This window comes from Ambystoma mexicanum, chromosome 5p, assembly GCF_040938575.1.
Source record: "Ambystoma mexicanum isolate Mex_15411 chromosome 5p, UKY_AmexF1_1, whole genome shotgun sequence".
NCBI lineage: Eukaryota > Metazoa > Chordata > Amphibia > Caudata > Ambystomatidae > Ambystoma > Ambystoma mexicanum.
Genome location: NC_090930.1, coordinates 60996626 through 61013819, shown reverse-complemented (window position 1 = coordinate 61013819; position 17194 = coordinate 60996626). Strand labels below are relative to the sequence as shown.

At 49.4% G+C, this 17194-nt stretch overlaps 1 protein-coding gene across 4 annotated transcripts in view; it reads left to right on the top strand.

Moving 5' to 3' along the window:
- Nucleotides 1-17194, top strand: part of KIF4A (kinesin family member 4A) — an 807676-nt gene that overhangs the window by 731681 nt on the left and 58801 nt on the right. The window lies entirely within an intron of this gene.

Below are 17194 nucleotides of genomic sequence, written 5' to 3'. Positions count from 1 at the left end.
CCAGGGAAGAAACCAGCCGCAGAGTTCTCAGTTGAAAGGAGCGGCCCTTTTATTCGCGGTCCAGTGGTAAGTGGCTATCTGGTTGCCGGGGTGCTTGGCATGGGCAATTCGACCACAAGACGTCCTGGGATGCGAGGAAAGGAAGGTAAACTGTTGTGCCCACCAGTCGGGGGAAGAAGACTCTCCAGCAGGGAGATCTTCTCGGTCGTCGGGAAGTGGTGAGTCGGTTCCGCAGGGCTCCACCGGTGGTGTCGTCGTAGCAGGTCGCCTCAGCTTCTCCCTATTCGGATTCTCGGGTCCTGTGGCGACCTGTAAAGTTCCAGTCCCCAAAGCCCTGCTTTTAAGCAGCACATCCCCATTCACTCAGCCTAGCTATCAATCAAACATTCTAAGTAGTGAGCCGGCCGGCTCACCACTTGGGCCAATCACACAAGAGTGCGACTTGAGTTACCATGGTAACTCAGTCCAGGGTGCCTAAACCCCCTCCCACACCCCCTGTGGTACCCAGACAGAGTGGCACCACTTTTGGAGGCTTCTGTGGAGAAGCCCGCCAAAAAGTGGAACAAAGGGCTCGACTTGGGTTGGAGTCACAGAAGCGAACACAAACGGCATTTTGGAACCAAGTTGCGGCGAAAAATACCAACCTGTGAATTTATATTACTTTAATAAACTGGCGGTATGTTCGAGGCTATTTTAAAAAAGTGGTAGCCTCGAACAATGGGAAAATCCCATAGGGATATATTCGCGGTCGAATATAAAAAGTAGTATCCACTGCCACCAGCCAAAACTCGGTCGGGGGGAACTGGACCGTGCCCCCTCGAACAGACCCCAGGGCAATCGAATTGCCCCGACCAGGATGTCCACAATATGATGGTTTGTTCTGGTTCTGTTCACAATTTGAGACTAGTAAAGCCAATGGTGACTTTACATGCCCTGGGAGACAGTAGTCAGTCCCAGGGTATGGAGTCTATGGTTGGGGGTCGCTACGACACCCCTGGGTTACTGCACGGAGGGTGCTGTGTAACCAATATATCAAAACACATGAAGCCCTATGGGCTAAAGGACCCCATAGCCCATAACACACACTACAAAGTCAAAGGATATCTCAAATCATGTCTAAGAGTGGGCGAAAGAGTCTCACTCTTAGCAGGAGAAAAAAATAAACCCCAAAAATCCAGCAAAGCTGCTGGGGGACTCACTGGGTTTGGGAAATTAGCCTATACAGAGAATTCTCCCTAACATACTGCTAAAGGTCTTTTAAATCCTTTACTTTCTGGGTTGGCCGCCCCGATCGTCCAACATTATCTTAACATTCTGCAACCGCCTTTTCAAATCGTTAAAGACTTGACTGCAGCTACTAGAACCGTTTGATCCTGGGCACTTTGCCTTGTACCATTGACTCTGGCACAGGCCTATTGACTCTGGCTAATTGTTACAGCTGCCTTCTCTAGATTGCTTAACCCTTATAACCACCTTTCCTTCCCTTTTAATATATTGTTGAAGTGCCATTTTGCTTGGTTTTCACCTAAGTATTGTTGATGCTAAAGTACTGCCTTGCCTAACTTGTTCACAATCCAATTGGGAAGTGTTGCTGGTGTGTTTAGGAGTCTAACCCTGTATGACTTGTCCTTTCCCTCCCTCTCAAATTGTTAGAGTGCCGTTTCTGCTCAGTTTACACTGTGCCGTTTTGCTCAGTTTTCACTCCTGCTCAAACTTGTCTACAATTTAAATAGGGAGTTGTGTATACTTTTCTTGGCTGTTTTAACTTGCTTTAGTAATAGTGATTTGTGTGTTGAACTAAGTGTAAAATATATATTCTTTTTGATACAAAGCTTTGGTCAGTGTTTCCTTGTGCCATAGTGCTGTAGTCCTATTGTGTAAACCCTGAATACTGCTCATCTCCCTCTTGAGATAAGTCTGACTGCTTAGCCACAGCTACCAACTACATCTTTGTGGTACAGACTGATACAAAAGGGGATTTATTACATATACCTGTAGTCTTAATCTTCTGTAGTGCTCCCTAAGGGAACTGCATAAGATTCTGTCCAACACCAAGCGATGATTGAACAGCTCGATTCCTGACCCCTGGACAACAGCGGGTACGTCCAGGTTCCGCAGATGGCAGACAGTGATCAAAATTGGGACACCTAGCTATTGGGAGACAGTTTAGGCCTCGCAGAAGGCAAGCAGTGATCCAGTATCGGGTTTGGGACACCCAGGTGACAGGAGTGTTTTAGGTTTGAGAGTGGTAGGTGGTAATTAGTGCCTAATCTTAAGACGCCTAGACATCGGGAGGAAGGTTCAGGCCGCTCAGAATGGCAGGCAGCAATTGAACCCTAGACTGGCTCACCTAGACAGCGGGAGAGGCTCAGGCCTCAGTGTAGCAGGTTTAACAGTATAGGCTAGAAGGGGGCACCTAGAATTGGCTTGAGTACAGTGGCAGAGAGACCCCAGTTTCACAGTGCAGTTCAGGCACCGGGGGGTACACCTAGGTATAGTTTGGTATAGGAGAGCACACCCAGATGTGAGTTCTGCATAGTGGGAGAGGCCTAGGTTCTACAATGCAGCTTGGTACAGAGGACATATAGACCTGATAATCCTGCACAGTGGGAGAGGTGCCCAGGCTTCACAATGCACCTTGGTACACAAGAGTACACCTGAACTTGAGAAACATGTATTGGGGGAGAGGGGGGGGGCTTGGTTTTACAGTGCAGTTTGGTACAGGAGAACATGTTGAGATTCTAGAGTCCTGTATATCTGGAGAGGGGCCCAATTTTCACTACGCAGTCTGGTGCTGGAGAACACAGACTTGAGAGACTTGTTCAGTGGGAGAGAGCCCTGAGCTTTACAGTGCAGTTTTGGTACAGGAGAACAAACTTCGAATGGGGGCCCTGTATAGTGGGAGAGAGGCCCAAGTTCCACTATGCAATTTGGTGCAAGGAAATACACTGAGATTTGAGTCCTGTATAGTGGGAAAGGCCTACGTTTCAAAGTGTAGTTTCAAAATACAGTTGGAGTACAGGTGATCACCCTTAGAAGGTTCCTGTATAGTGTGAGAAAGGCCTACGTTTCACAATGCAGTTGGGTACAGGAGAACACACTGAGATTCAGAGTTCTGTATAGTGGGAGAGGTCTACATTTTTTCAAATGCAGTTTCAAAATACAGGGGAGCACACTTAGAAGGGTCCTGTATAGTGGGAGAGAGGCCTAGGCTTCGAACGCAGTTTGCTACAGGAGAACACACTGACGCCTGAGGGTCCTGTATAGTGGGAGAAAGGCCCAAGATTCACAATGAGATTTGGTACAGGAGAACACCCTGAGATTGGGAGTCCTGTTTAATGGGAGGAAGAGGTCTAGGTTTTGTATGAAGTAGTCTATATGTGTTGTAGATGGAACATTTTTCCTACCTTATCTGTTGATGCTGGTTGACGGCAGCCTGTTAGTTTTGAGTCATATCAGGGTAATGTGGCCTGTTGCAACTGCTGGTTTGGGTGGGGTGACTTTGGAGCCACTGCTAGTTGGCTGTGTCTGGGGTGTGGTAGGTTTCTCTTGGGCTTAGGGCGTAGGGTTAGCTAGGTGGACAGGGCGTGCTGATTGCATGGATGAGTTCCACTGGAGTAGGGGGAAGTAGCGGTTGGGGTTTGGTGAATATTAGTGGCTGGCCCTGGCCTCCCCTGCTGACACTGTCTTGAGCCGCAGCTTCAGAAGGCCGCCCTTTGTCTTGGGCCCTTAGCCACCGGGGCTGCATAGGCAACAGGCTGCCCTGGGAGGCTGTGTATAAAATGTGGTGGGGAACCAATCAGAGGAGGGGGGCGGGACCAGGGCGGGCTCCAGGAAGGGAAGCAGAGGGAATAACATGCGCGCAGGGGCGCTGTGCTAATTTAAAGGCTGCAAATCTAAATTGGAAAATGGAGCACTCCTCCTTACCTTCAGGGACCGAAGGAACACACTGGAAGTAACCGCGTGGGCCTTGAGCCTGCACGGGAGGGGAACCAATCGGGGGAGAGGGGCAAGACCTGGCAGGCTTCAGGAAGGGAAGCAGAGCGAATTACATGTGCAGGGGCGCTGTGCTAATTTAAAGGCTGCAAACCATCTAAATTGGAAAATGGTGGGTTTAAGCACTCCCTCTTACCTTCAGGGACCGAAGGAACACATGAAGAAAAGGATCTGAAGTCCAGCAAAAAGTGCTAGGGTCCTCACTAGAACAATAAGGCTCCCTTTCTGCTGCGTCTGTACCGGACCATGCTATTTTGGTTGCTGCGCCCATGCTAACTGGATTTGGGGACATGTCCATCTGCCACTTTGGCGCATCACAAAGTGGGTGGAATCCTCTCAGTTGGAGGGGCAGGTCCACCACCCAAACCTCAGCAACCTGAACTTTTGCTGCTAAAAAGCTGATGCATGTTGTGGGAGTTGTCTCACAATGTGCTGTTTTCAACCCAGAGGCCTGAAACCAAGTACATGTATGCCTGGTGATGTTGTAAACTTGCGCTTTGGTGCCTGGTGGAGGGTTCTGAGTCCCTTTCACTTGTTTAATCTGTTTGGGATGTTCTACTTGGCCTGTGTGGGCCTTCTAATTGGCACTAAAGAGGTACTTGGCGGTTGTAAAGACTGAAGTGGGGTATCTGTACTTCTGCCCCCTATATGGTAGGGTAAAGGCACAGAACACCACAGCAAGGCTCTCAATTTGGTAATAGTGGACGAGCAGCCAGGCCTCAGCTTTCAGGTGCGAAGCAGGCAGGGTCTTAAGGTGTGTTTCCCCAAAGCCCCCTGTTGGTGAGATTGATCATTTTTATGCTTCATCTCCTTTTCTAGTGAGACACCCGGCACTTATTGCTGCACTTTTGGAACTTTTTCTTTCAATACTGAATGAGTGGAGCCTTATTCCACTCATTCATTCTTGTCCAGCTCTCTTTTGGAACTCTAGTCTTTGTATTCTACCTGTACAACGTAGGATGTTTGCTCCATAGCTCTTAAAGGCATCCGTGTTTTTACTACTGCAGAACACAGCGCCTTATGGGCAGTGTTGTTGGGGACCCTTGGGGTCCTCCTTTAGGATCTGTTTCTACATCCTCGAGTAACAGTTATATGGATTGCTTTTCTCATGCAGATTTTTTACCTTGATGGGTATCCTTCATAAACCTCTGCTGTTCGGGAACTTTTTGACAGGTGGCGTAGTGGACCTAGACTCTGTCGTCAGTCTCTTGTCCGGCTCTCGATCATCTGCCCCAGAAGTGACATCAGGTGTCGTGTGTGTGTGTATATATACAAGAGAGCAGAAAAAATTAACTGAAGCATGGGGCGTAGTGATGATATCTATATATCATCACTACGCCCCATGCTTCAGTTACTTTTTTCTGCGCTTTTGCACGCTGCATTAGGAACATGACTAGTTCACTCACATTTTTTTTGTGTGTTTTTAATGCATAAGCACCTTTACGAATATAAGTAATACAATACTAAACATACATATTCCGTTAAACCATAAATACAACGGTCACAACAAAGGTACACATTTTCCAAAACAGAAGTAGAACACGAAGAGAAATATTAAAGCACATACAATTTAAGGAGGATTAAGCCAAAATAGAATATTGAGATCTGGTTATTTCGACTCAATGCAATCCGTAGTTGGCATCGATGTGCCAGACGACCCTGTTTACACGGGAGCCGGTAGCGTTGATTTCTTTTTGACGACTAGGCCGATTTTATTGGCCCTAGCTCAGGGTCTAAAAGACGCAGTTGTCTGGATACTTCCCCAGACCTTGAGTTACAACAAAACCAGCCCTATACCCATGCTAATATCAAGTTCAGGGATCTGGTTCACAGGGTTGTTCACACCCTTGGGTTGAAGGTGTCCACCACAACACTTCAAGGGTATGAGCTCACTGACATTTTGTACGAAGGTCCCACAGTTGAGCATAACATGACTTTGAACCCAGCCACTGCGGACTATTTAGCCTAGTTATGTTGGCAACCTTGTACTATTGCCCATGTGAATGCCAATTGTACAGGGAAGTACAGGCCGGCATAGATCGCTTTGAAACACTTGTCTGTGTATAGGTGCTATATAAATAAACAATAACATACCAGGAGACCCTTCTTTCCTGGACATACACCCTTCCCCGGAAGGGTTGGTTATACAGGCTGCCACTATTTCCACCAGACCTGCAGCCTCCAGAGGGAAAGAAATCTGACACACTGGCCAGAAAGGTGTTCACCTCTGGCAGCATGGCACTCAAAGCCACTAACATAAACTGTGGATTCGCCAAGTACTCCTTTGGCTTATGGAAGGCTGTGGAACCTGCTGCTGAGTATGTCCCTGAGGGTGCCAGGCAGGATGGGTTTTTACAGCTGGTGGAGGATGGGAAGGAGATAGCCAAGCAGTCACTGCAAATGGGCCTGGACGTAGCAGACTACGTTGACAGAGCAATGGGTTAGGCTTGGCATCTCATTACTATCTAAAAACTTCTGGCTTCTCTCCGAATGTTCAGAACAGGCTGCTGGACATGCCCTTTTAAGGTGACCTGCTTTTCGATCAGAATGCGGACAAATCCTTTGAGAAATTTTAGGAATCCAAATGGGCTGCTAAATCATTGGCCTAGCGGGGAAAGCCAGCCAAACCTGCCTACAGGGGCAGAAGCTATAGACGTTATGTACCCTATGGCAGGAAAGGCACAGCTCCTGCAAGCCATGTAAGTGCAGAGGCACTTATGTCCCGGAAGGGGAAAAGAGGCATCTAGAGGCCAGCAGGCCGCGGCAGGGACACCCGCACCCTCTAAGCCGCTTTGTTTTCCCCTCCACGATGCACTGATTGGTGGATGGTTGGCAGGGCATTACCCCCAGTGGCAGGGGATAACCTCCAATGACTGGGCCCCAGTTTCAGTGGTGTTATTGTTTGCCTCCAGACAGACCTCCAACTCCCCAATCCAACAGGGACAGCAGCTCCAGGAAGAACAGAGCACCCTGTTATTGGAGGGTGCTGTGGAAGAGGTACCTCCCAATCAGAGAGGGGTCAGGTTGGTATTCCCAGTATTTTCTGGTACCCAAGAAGGGAGAAGGTCTCTGTCCCATCCTGGACCTCGGCGCCTTGAACAATTTCCTGAGGACAAATTCAGGATGATTATGGGAGAGATTCTCCACGCTCTCGAACTCCAGGACTGACTATTGTCAATAGACCTACTGGACACTTATTCCATGTGTCGATGCACCAAAAGCACAGGAAGTTCTTAAGGTGACTCATAGGGAACGAGTACTAAAGTGCTTCCCTTTCGGTTGACCTCCGCACCAAGGGTCTTCACCAAGCTCATTGCGGTAGTTTCAGCTCACCTCAGGAGATCTGCAGTCAATGTATTTCCGTACCTGGACGACTGGCTAATCCGAGGTAAGTCGGCAGGGCAAGTCTTGTCTCATCTGACCACTACTCTCTTGCAGCGATCACTCCCTCCTATCTCTCCCGCTCTATCCCCCAGGCCAAGCCAAACTCAACACTGCTACCTACCTTCTCAGATATCCGTCCCATGACATGTGTGTCAGTAGAGGCTTTTGCCGCCACCTTCTCTCCCCACCCCCCCTCTCCCCCTTGCCCCGCTCCCCACCTCTTGCTGACTCACATCCTGACACAGCCCGATCTATGCTCTACTCTATCTGCATTACTCTTGATGCTCTTGCCCGTCGTGAGGATCCGTTTTGAAGCCCAAAGCCAAGTGCAATTCTTGCTATGACTCTGGCCTAGCTACACTTTAACGTAAGTGTAGGGCAGCTGAGAGGAAATGGAGGGTGTTTTGCTCATCCTCTGACTAACTGGCCTGTTGCCTGCTCCAAAGGCAATGCTGACTCTGTCCACTCTAAAAAGAGAGCCCACATCCAAGCCTGTGTTTCTGCGGCATCTAACAACTTGTCCAAACTCTTTAAAATCTCCAAGAAGCTGGCCAACCCTGCTGCAGTCTCTCTCCCCTGTCGCTTTTCCCAGGCCCTTAGCACAGCCCTTGCCTCTCACTTCATCTCTGAAACCCAGGATATCCTGTCCACCCTCTCGTCTCCTCCCCCCTCTCCTCCTTTGAACTCTGGCTCTCACACAGCCACCGCGCACCCTCTTTCTCTTCCTTTCCTCTCTTCTCCCATGATGAGGGCTCTAGACCAGTCCGATATGATGTCTTGTCAAAACAGGTTCATCCCTGTTCTTCCAAAACCACCAAGGACCACATTGACACCCTCGCTCCTGCCCTGGCTGATTTCTGCAACCTCTCCTTCGCCTCAGGAGCCTTCCCCTCCCCTCTGAAGCACTCTTGTACAAACTCTTCTCAAAAAACCCACCGCTGACCACTCTTGCCCAGCTAACTATTACCCTATCTCCATCACTCCCTTTCTGGGCAAACTCCTGGAAAAGATTGCCATCTGGCAGCTTAACCTTCACTACCATTCTGTTGGTTGTTCCTGCGACCATCAATCTGGCTTCAGAGCTGCCAGTAGTACGGAAACTACTCTCATGAACACCCTAGAAGATCTGCTCTCCAACCTCGACTCCAATATCCCCTCTGTCCTCATCCTAGTCTCTATTCCGCCTTTGACACAGTCAACATGCCATCCTGCTCAATCGTCTGTGACTACCTGGGCATCACCGATCAGGCTCTGGCTGAATAGTCGACCCTCCCAGGTCCAACTTGGGTCCTTCCTTTCATCTATCTCCCTCTTTACCTGCGGTGTTCCCCAGGGGTCTAACCTCTCACCCTGGCTTTTCAACCAGTACCTGGCAACTCTCGCCCACCACATTGCCATTTTCTGCTCCAATTTCCAGTGTTATGCCGATGACACTGAACTCATTTTCAGGCTCCCCTTGGCCACCTCCTCTCCTGTCTTATCTCTGATGGCTTATCTGCCATTCAGGATTGGTGTGCTGCCAATGATCTCTGCCTGAATGCTGCAAGACGCAGAGCCTCCTAATCGGCACCCACCTTTCCCGTCTCTCTGGCTGGCCTCCCTTTGCCTTCCTCCTACTCCCACCTGTGAGGCTAAGAACCTAGGGGTCATCTTAGACTCCACGCTCTCCTTTTCTACCCACATCTGATGTCTCTAAAAAGTCAAACTTCCTACTGCACCTCCTCAGAGGTATTATGCCTTGCCTCTCCTTCCATCCCCCAGATGCTCACCGTCTCTCAAGCCCTGGTTCGCTCTAGGCTGGATTATTGCAAGAGTCTTTTTAAATTTTCCTGCTTCCACTCTCCGGCCTCTGCAACTTATCCAGAACAGGACCGCAAGACTTGTCCTTTGCCTCAAGCCCTGGGATCGTATCTCTCCAGCCCTGAAATCACTCCATTGGCTCCCAGTGACCGCATGGATTACATTCAAAATCCTCTGCATCGTCCACAGGGCTTTCTGAGGCCTGGGTCATAAATACCTTCCCTCCCGAGCCCTTCGCTCCTCTACCTCCAACTCGCTCAGGGTGTCGTTTCTCAAAGAAACTAGCTTGGGGTAGATCTCTTTCCTCTGCTGAGGCCTCCCTGCCACTCAAACTTGAGAACCATCTCTGGTTCTAGAAGCACCTCAAGACCTTCCTCTTGGCTTCTGCCTTTGCTCCTCCTCTCCCCTGCTGATCTGCTCTGGGCATTGTGCACCTGTCTATCTGTAAGATCTGTATTCTTTGCTCGGCACTTTCCACTTCGCCCCACTCCCTTGCACTTTCCCCTTCCCCTCTCCCACTCACTTGCATGTTCTCATTGTCACTGGGCTTAGTAAGATCGTTGTTTTGTACTCCCTTGTTCCCCTCCCTTGCCTCGTCGCACTCAAACACTTGTGTGCGACCGAGATATAAATCCAATATCAATATCTGGAAGATGCCTGCCTACTACTGGACAGGCTAGCGTCGTCCTCAACTTGAAGTGCCATTTGACACCAGTTCATCCTAGATGGTGCATTTGTTTCAGAACCACGCCACCCTTCGAGCGGCTTCCTTCCTCCACCTCTTGGGTCTCTGGCCTCCTGTATTTTTCTAGTGCCCGAGGCCAGGCTGCGTATGAGATCCCTTTAGTGGCTCCTCAGGGAACAAGGGTCTCCGTATCTGGGAGCGCTCACAGATCGGCTTTCAGTGTCCAGCCAGGTAGTCCGCAAACTCTGATGGTCGAACACGCACAGTAAGATATTAACAGGAGAACTCTTCTGGCTTCCTTGGCCACAGGCCCGTGTGTTTATCGATGCGTCCCTGAAGGGTTGTGGCGTCCACTGCGAGGATTTGCAGGTGAGCCACCTCTGATCTCCATCAGAAGCCAGGAAGCCTATCAATAGGCTCGAGTTGCAGGCCATCGGGTTAACCCAGAGTGCCTTTGCCCAGTCTGAGGGAAGCATGTCCTTGTGACGACAACACAGTGGCCATGCATTATGTCAACAAGCAGGGTGGTGTACACTCCCGCCCACTCTGCACAGAGGCAATCCAGCTGTGGTTATGGTTGCGAGAGAACAAAATCTCAGTCTCGGCAGTTCATCGGGCAGGGGCAGAGAACACCTTGGCGGATGCTCTGAGCAGGCAGAGCGCGGTCTCGCACAAGTGAGAAGTGTCAGGAAGCATTAGAGGTAGGCGCTGTGGAAACAGTTTTGCTTGAGGGACATGCGTGGCTCTTGAGAGGATGAGGTATGATGACTGGGACTTCTCCGAGGTACTTCAGGTGTTGCTAGCTGCACGCAGACTTTCTACAAGATCTCTATAAACGTGCAGGTGGAGAAAATTTGAGGCGTGGTGCAGAGAACCAGAGACTGACCCGATCTCTTGCCCCACCACTACATATTGGTGTTCCTTCTGTCACTGGCCTCTTCAGACCTTCAGGTTGCCACAGTCCGAGGGTATTTGGAAGACCCGTATGTTAAAGGTCCCCAGACCAAGATTCCTTTTTTACTATTCCGGTCATGGCCCAGTTCCTGAAGGGCCTTCTCAACAAGTTTCCGCCAACCCCGTTCTCCGTTTGAGCGTATATTCTTTGCGGCTGTAATCCCTTAAGACCAGCTTCTTGGTCACAATCACATCTGTTGGGAGGGTTAGCGAACTGCAAGCCTTGTGCTGCACACCTCCCTTATTTGAAGTTCTATCGTAAGAAAGTCTCAAAGTCAAAGCCGGATTCCTTCCTTGGTTTCAGAGTTTCATCTGTCCCAGTCTATTGCTTTACCTGTCTTTTACCCTCCTCCACATCCCTTGACAGAGGAAGAGCAGTTCCACTGCCTTGACCCCAAGAGAGCGTTAAGCTTCTATGTTGCTTGCACATCCGCGTTTAGGAAATCAGACCAGTTTGTGGGCCATTCCTTGTCTAGAAAGGGTTTTACCAACACTAAACCTAGTCACGTTTGATTATTTTGTGCATATCCGAGTGTTACCAATCGGCCGGCAAGAAGCTTCCACTGGGTGTCGGACCCAATTCATCCTGAGGGGTTTCAGCCTCTACAGCCCTCCAGAGATGGGTTCCTGTTGGGGATATATGCCGAGCAGCCACTTGGTCATCCTTACATACATTCACCAAGCACTATGCCTTGGATGTTGCACGGACAGATGATGCAATGTGTGGTAGGGCGGTTCTACAGAATTTACTTGTTTAAAACTTTGCCCTCCTCCCTTATTCTAACTGCTTGGGGAGTCTATCATGAGGAATCTGCGGGAGAAAAGCAATCCATTGAAGGAGAAATGATTCACTGTAATGATCTTTCTATGGATTCTCCTCCTGCAGATTCCTCATCGACCCTCCTCAACCCTGCTCAAAGTTCTGTGGGTTGTTGCTGCTGTCTAAACGAGAAGGCATCTTGTGGTTCTTCTTGGAAGACTGCTTATGTCGCATTCTTGTAAAAAACCAAAAAAATGTCAATCATTGTTGTGGGCCGATCACCCTGTTGGGATGTATACTTGTTACTTGTCGAGGGGGGCTGAAGCATGGGGCGTAGTGATGTGCCATATATACCCAACGTCACTTCCGGAGCTGCTGATGGAGAGCCTGGCAAGACCGGTCGACGGCTGAGTTGAGATCCACTGCGCTCGCTGTCGAAAGTTTCCGAACAGCAGAGCTGTATGATGGATATCTATCATGAGGAATCTGCGGGAGAAGAATCCATAGAAAGATCATGGCGGTGAGTAATTTCTCCTTCGAAGGGATTGTGTCCTCCGACGTATTCCTTATCTTTGATAATACGTTTCCAGCTTGCTGACCTCGGAATTTTTTTTTTTTGTAGAGGGCGCTGCGCGTCGATGTCTGCCGAGTCGATGTCCCTTGGCGGCCACCGTATCGGCACCGATGTCACCATGCCCATAAATAGCCACGCGCTGCGTCCGTTGCTCAGTTCAGTTTTTCCGCGCTTCGTGGGGCCTCGGAACGTCGTTGCTCAGTCAGGATAACTCTATCTACTCGAATAATACCTACTCGTTCTCGATGGCATCTTCATCGGAACCGACGCCGCGATCCGGCTTCAAGAAATGTCAATAACTGATCCACACAGGATCTGCTTGTGGTGCTTAGGATCCGAGCACCATTGTTCGGAGTGTGAGGACTGCATGTCCATGACGGCGAAAGCCTTGAAGGAGCGCAAGGGGAAGCTCGAGAGAGGTAAGTAAAAAACCTCCTCAAAGGTTTCTTCGGCTGAGTCGAGGCATTCGTCTCCTCGCCGTCAAACATTCCCATTCTAGATCTTGAAGTAGCTCCCACCATTCGTCGAGACCAAGACACTCAAAAAAGAGACGTCGAAGATCCCCTTCCTCATCGTCTTCTGTGTCCCCAGAAAGGGTCTCCTGTCCCACAAAACACAGCTCTCAAGCTGAGTGGGAGGAATTCAGAAAGAAAATGTTAAGCGTCTTCGAGAACGTGGCCTCGACCCCCTCGAAGACAGCTGAGGGTGATACCCCGGGTGAAAAACCCAAAAAATCAAAACGCCGCGAGTCGCAGCACCCGGCGAAACATTCCACCCGAGAGCGCCACGAGCCATCGGGTAAGAAGGCACCATCTTCGACAGTCGTCGAGGATTCCTTCGCATGAATCGGCGCAATCAACGCTGTTGTCGAAGGGTTCCTCTATGCCATCGTCGACGCCGATGAAAGAAGACCAAGGCTACTCCACAGCCAACGGTGATTCCAAGGGCCACCGGCACGACGCCAAGACCGTCGTCGATGTCCTCGAGTAGGATCCCGATCCTCTCGAGTTCTTCGAGACCCCTTCCAGTTTTTTCGACGGCGCCTTCGAAGCCTGTCACATCAGCGTCGACGACATCGATGTGTTCTCGCCCAATAATGAGGAGTTTGGCTCCTTCTGCCTTAGAGATGGGTTTTACACCATTTCAGAGGTCAGAGTACCCTGGACTATCTTCAATTTATGAAGAGGGGTAAGATTCTGACCAGGAAACATTTGGGTTACAGAGGGCCACACTGCCTATTTCAGAGGATTTCATCTCTGAGGAAAGAAAGCTGAAGGACCTACAAGAGTCACTAAATGAGGCAAGTGGGCTGGACACTTCCCCAGAAGTGGAATTTGTTAAACCAGACCCAGGGGAACATGCCGAAACACCCTACAGAACCCTTATGACAAGAATTATTGAATTTATGGGTTGGTCTGCGCCTTCGCCTGTTTTTCAACAGGATGATTTAACAGATATATTAGACAAAGGTCCACAGGAGGACCCTGTGGTCCCCTTCCATGCAGCCTTGCAAAGGAAAATTACATCTAATTGGGAAACTCCTGAAGTTATCCCTGCGGTCAATAAAAGATTGTCAGCCAAGTATAGGGTAGCGGCTGCTGACCCTGAATACTTATCAAAACACCCGACACCAGAGAGCCTGGTGGTTCAAGCGGCAACTTCATCTAGCAGTAGGACCGCTTACCCGACTGTCCCACAGGATAGAGATGACAAGAGGTACGATTCTATGGCGAAGAAAGTCTTCTCTGCTTGTATGGCGTTGAAGTCCATCAACGCCACCTGTACGCTCGCCAGGTTCAGTCACACACTATGGGAGTGTGCTTCATCAGCGGCTGACTGCATACCCGAAGGAGAGGAAAAAGAAGACTTCCTTAACATTATTAAAGATGGCAAAGAGAGGCAATGCAGCTCTGGTTTTGGCCAATTCGGGAAGGAATCTCTCTATCGGCAGTCCACCTATCCGGAGAGAAGAACTTGACAGCGGACGCTGTGAGCAGGTAGAGCAGAGTCTCCCACGAGTGGGAGCTAGCTCAGGAAGTCCTTCAAGAGATCTTCGCCCTTTGGGGAACTCTTCAGGTGGATCCGTTCGCCACAAGCACCAACAGGAAGTGCGATCTGTTCAAGGGAATTTCCCCCGAGAGGCGCTCTGGGAGACGCGTTCGTAGTGGACTGGGAGTTTCCACTCCTTTACGCGTTTCCGCCAGTCCCCGTTATTCCTCAAATGATCAGGAGGTTGAGAAGATTCCGGAAAACCATGATCCTGATTTCCCCGGATTGGGCCAGGAGAACGTGGTACCCGGACCTTCTAGATATGTCCATCTGCCCTCCAATCCGTCTTCCACTCAAAGAGAATCTTCTCTCGCAGAAGGGAGGTCAGGTTCTCCATCCAGACACCAGAACCCTCAACCTTCACGCTTGGCTTCTCAAAGGGTGAGGTACAAGGATTGGGATCTCCCTGATGACGTCATGGAGGTGTTGCTTACGGCCAGAAGGCCAGCAACAAAGTCTTTATACCGCTGCCGTTGGAACAAATTTTTCAGCTTGTGTAGGGAAGAGAATATCGACCCTTTTTCATGTGGTACACCAACGGTGTTATCGTTTATACTCTACTTGGCAAACTCAGGCCTTCAAGTTGGCACTATAAAAGGCTATCTCGCAGCGCTTTCTATCTTCAAGCGCACTGCGGAGGAACCATCGTATTTCAAACTTCCTCTAATGGTACAATTTCTCAAGGGATTAACTAATGTTTATCTCCCAAAACCATTCCAGGTTCCCTTATGGGACTTAAATTTAGTCTTAAACTTCCTAATGGGCACTCCATTCGAACCACTTCACTCTTATTCGCTGAGATTTCTCACGCTTAAAACTGTCCTATTGGTAGCACTATCTGCTAGGAGGGTGAGCAAGCTCTCTCCTGTAAACCCCCACATTTTCCCACAAGGACAAAGTTGTCCTACAGGTGAAGCCTAATTTCCTCCCAAAGGTGGTTTCTGAATTTCATATTGCTCAGAAAATTACCTTACCTTCGTTCTACCCTCCTCCCCATCCGGGGAAAGAGGAGGAAAGGCTATATAGGCTGGACCCAAGGCGAGCTCTCAAGCTTTTATATCAGCAGAATGGCTAGGATCAGGCAAGCAGACCAACTGTTTGTAGGATACTCAGGTCACAAGTTGGGACTACCCATAACAGAACAAACCATCTCCAGGTGGATTATTTTGGCCATTCTGGAATGTTACAAACTGGCAGGGAAAGAGCCATCCCAAAAGCTCAGGGCTCATTCAACCAGGGGGTATTGCAGCCTCTTCGGCTCTCCAAAGAGGGGTGCCGGTCCGAGACATATGTGCGGCTGCCACATGGTCGTCCGCACATACATTCACAAAATTTTACAATCTGGATTCCTCCACTACTCAAGAGACCAGATTTGGCAAGGCCGTATTACATACGGTCTGTCCCTAAAGGGATACAAAACATTCTCACTCCCACCTCCAATTACATGCCACTGCTATGGGAGTCTATCAAAGATAAGGAATACGTCGGAGGACACAATCCCTTCGAAGAACAAGTTACTTCTTAACTTGTAACGTTCTTTCGAAGGGATGTTCCTCCGACGTATTCCTTATCGCCCCTCCCATCCATCCCCGCAGTGATACTTCCCTTGTGGTTGCAGCTTACGCTCCTTCAAGGTTAATAAACAATTCAGGCATGACTTTTCTTATGCTACAAAACGGAACTGAGCAACGGACGCAGCGCGTGGCTATTTATGGGCATGGTGACGTCGGCGCTGATACGGTGGCCGTCGAGGGACATCGACTCGGCGGATGTCGACGCACAGCGCCCTCTACAGAGAAAAAGCAAGCTGGAAACTTATTATCAAAGTTGAGGAATACGTCGGAGGAACATCCCGTCGAAAGAACGTTACAAGGTAAGAAGTAACTTGTTCTTCTCCACCATGGATCCACATGCAAACTCTCCCTCCTTCCCCTCTGACTTTTCTTGGTTCATACTGGCCATACAGGGTGGAGCTCAGGGAGAGAACTCTCATTGGACGGGGGGAGAAAGGGGGCAGAGAAGTATGACCCAGAGGAAGTGATTGGTTTTGAGGAGAAATAGTTTTAAAGCAAAACTGTTTTTACTTTTACCGAGGATTCCCAGCCTGACTGGGAACATTCATGAGCATGTGAATCCATGCCAGACACATTCTGGGGAACAATGGTGACTGGCAAGTAACTTAAATCTGCCTGTTTTTTCCTCTGCCTCACCCTGCCGATGCAGAGGAATGGTTTCATCTACTGGACCCAGTACAGGCCCTTAAGTTCTACATGTCTTGTACTAGAGAGGCTAGGAAGAATGACAAGCTTTTTGTTGGTTACGCTGGTGCTCGTGCTGGCAGGGCGGTGGCCAAACTGGTTGGCTGTTTTAGTAGGCCATCCTTCCGAATTTTTTTGTTAAGGTGATGTCCTTGCTTTCCTCCCACCTCCTGGTTAAGTACTGCTTTGGATATCTATAATCGATTAGGCATCTGTGGCAGGAAGGCATCCATTGGAAGGGCAATTTACTTGACTCTTGGTAATGTTCTTTCTTATGGATTTTCCTGCCACAGATTCCTCATTGCCCCTCTTGTGGTAATCTAGTACACCATCAGTACTACAGTCCCTCCTCTTCAGTGCTAGGGGTATAGGGTGAAACTGAGTTCATTGGGCGCGGTGCTGCTACTTGTACTGGCCCGTCGTTTCCCATGCGTAGAGGTGCCTGACACGACGCAGTGCAGCACCCCCTGGCAGCAGAAACCTTGCTGAAGAACAGCTGGCGCTGGATATGGATATCGTAGATGAGGAATCAGTGGCAGGAACATCCATCAGAAAGACCATTACCCAGAGTTAATTAACTTGTTACTTTGGGGTGAAGGAGGCAGAATACTGGACCCATCAAAACCATTGTTTTATGTCATGTTCCTGTGGGAATTTGTGATTGAAGGAGAAGTGTTTTGTCTTGTCTTGAGTGTGCAGGGCTTGAATGATGTCAGGGACTTAGTGATGTCATG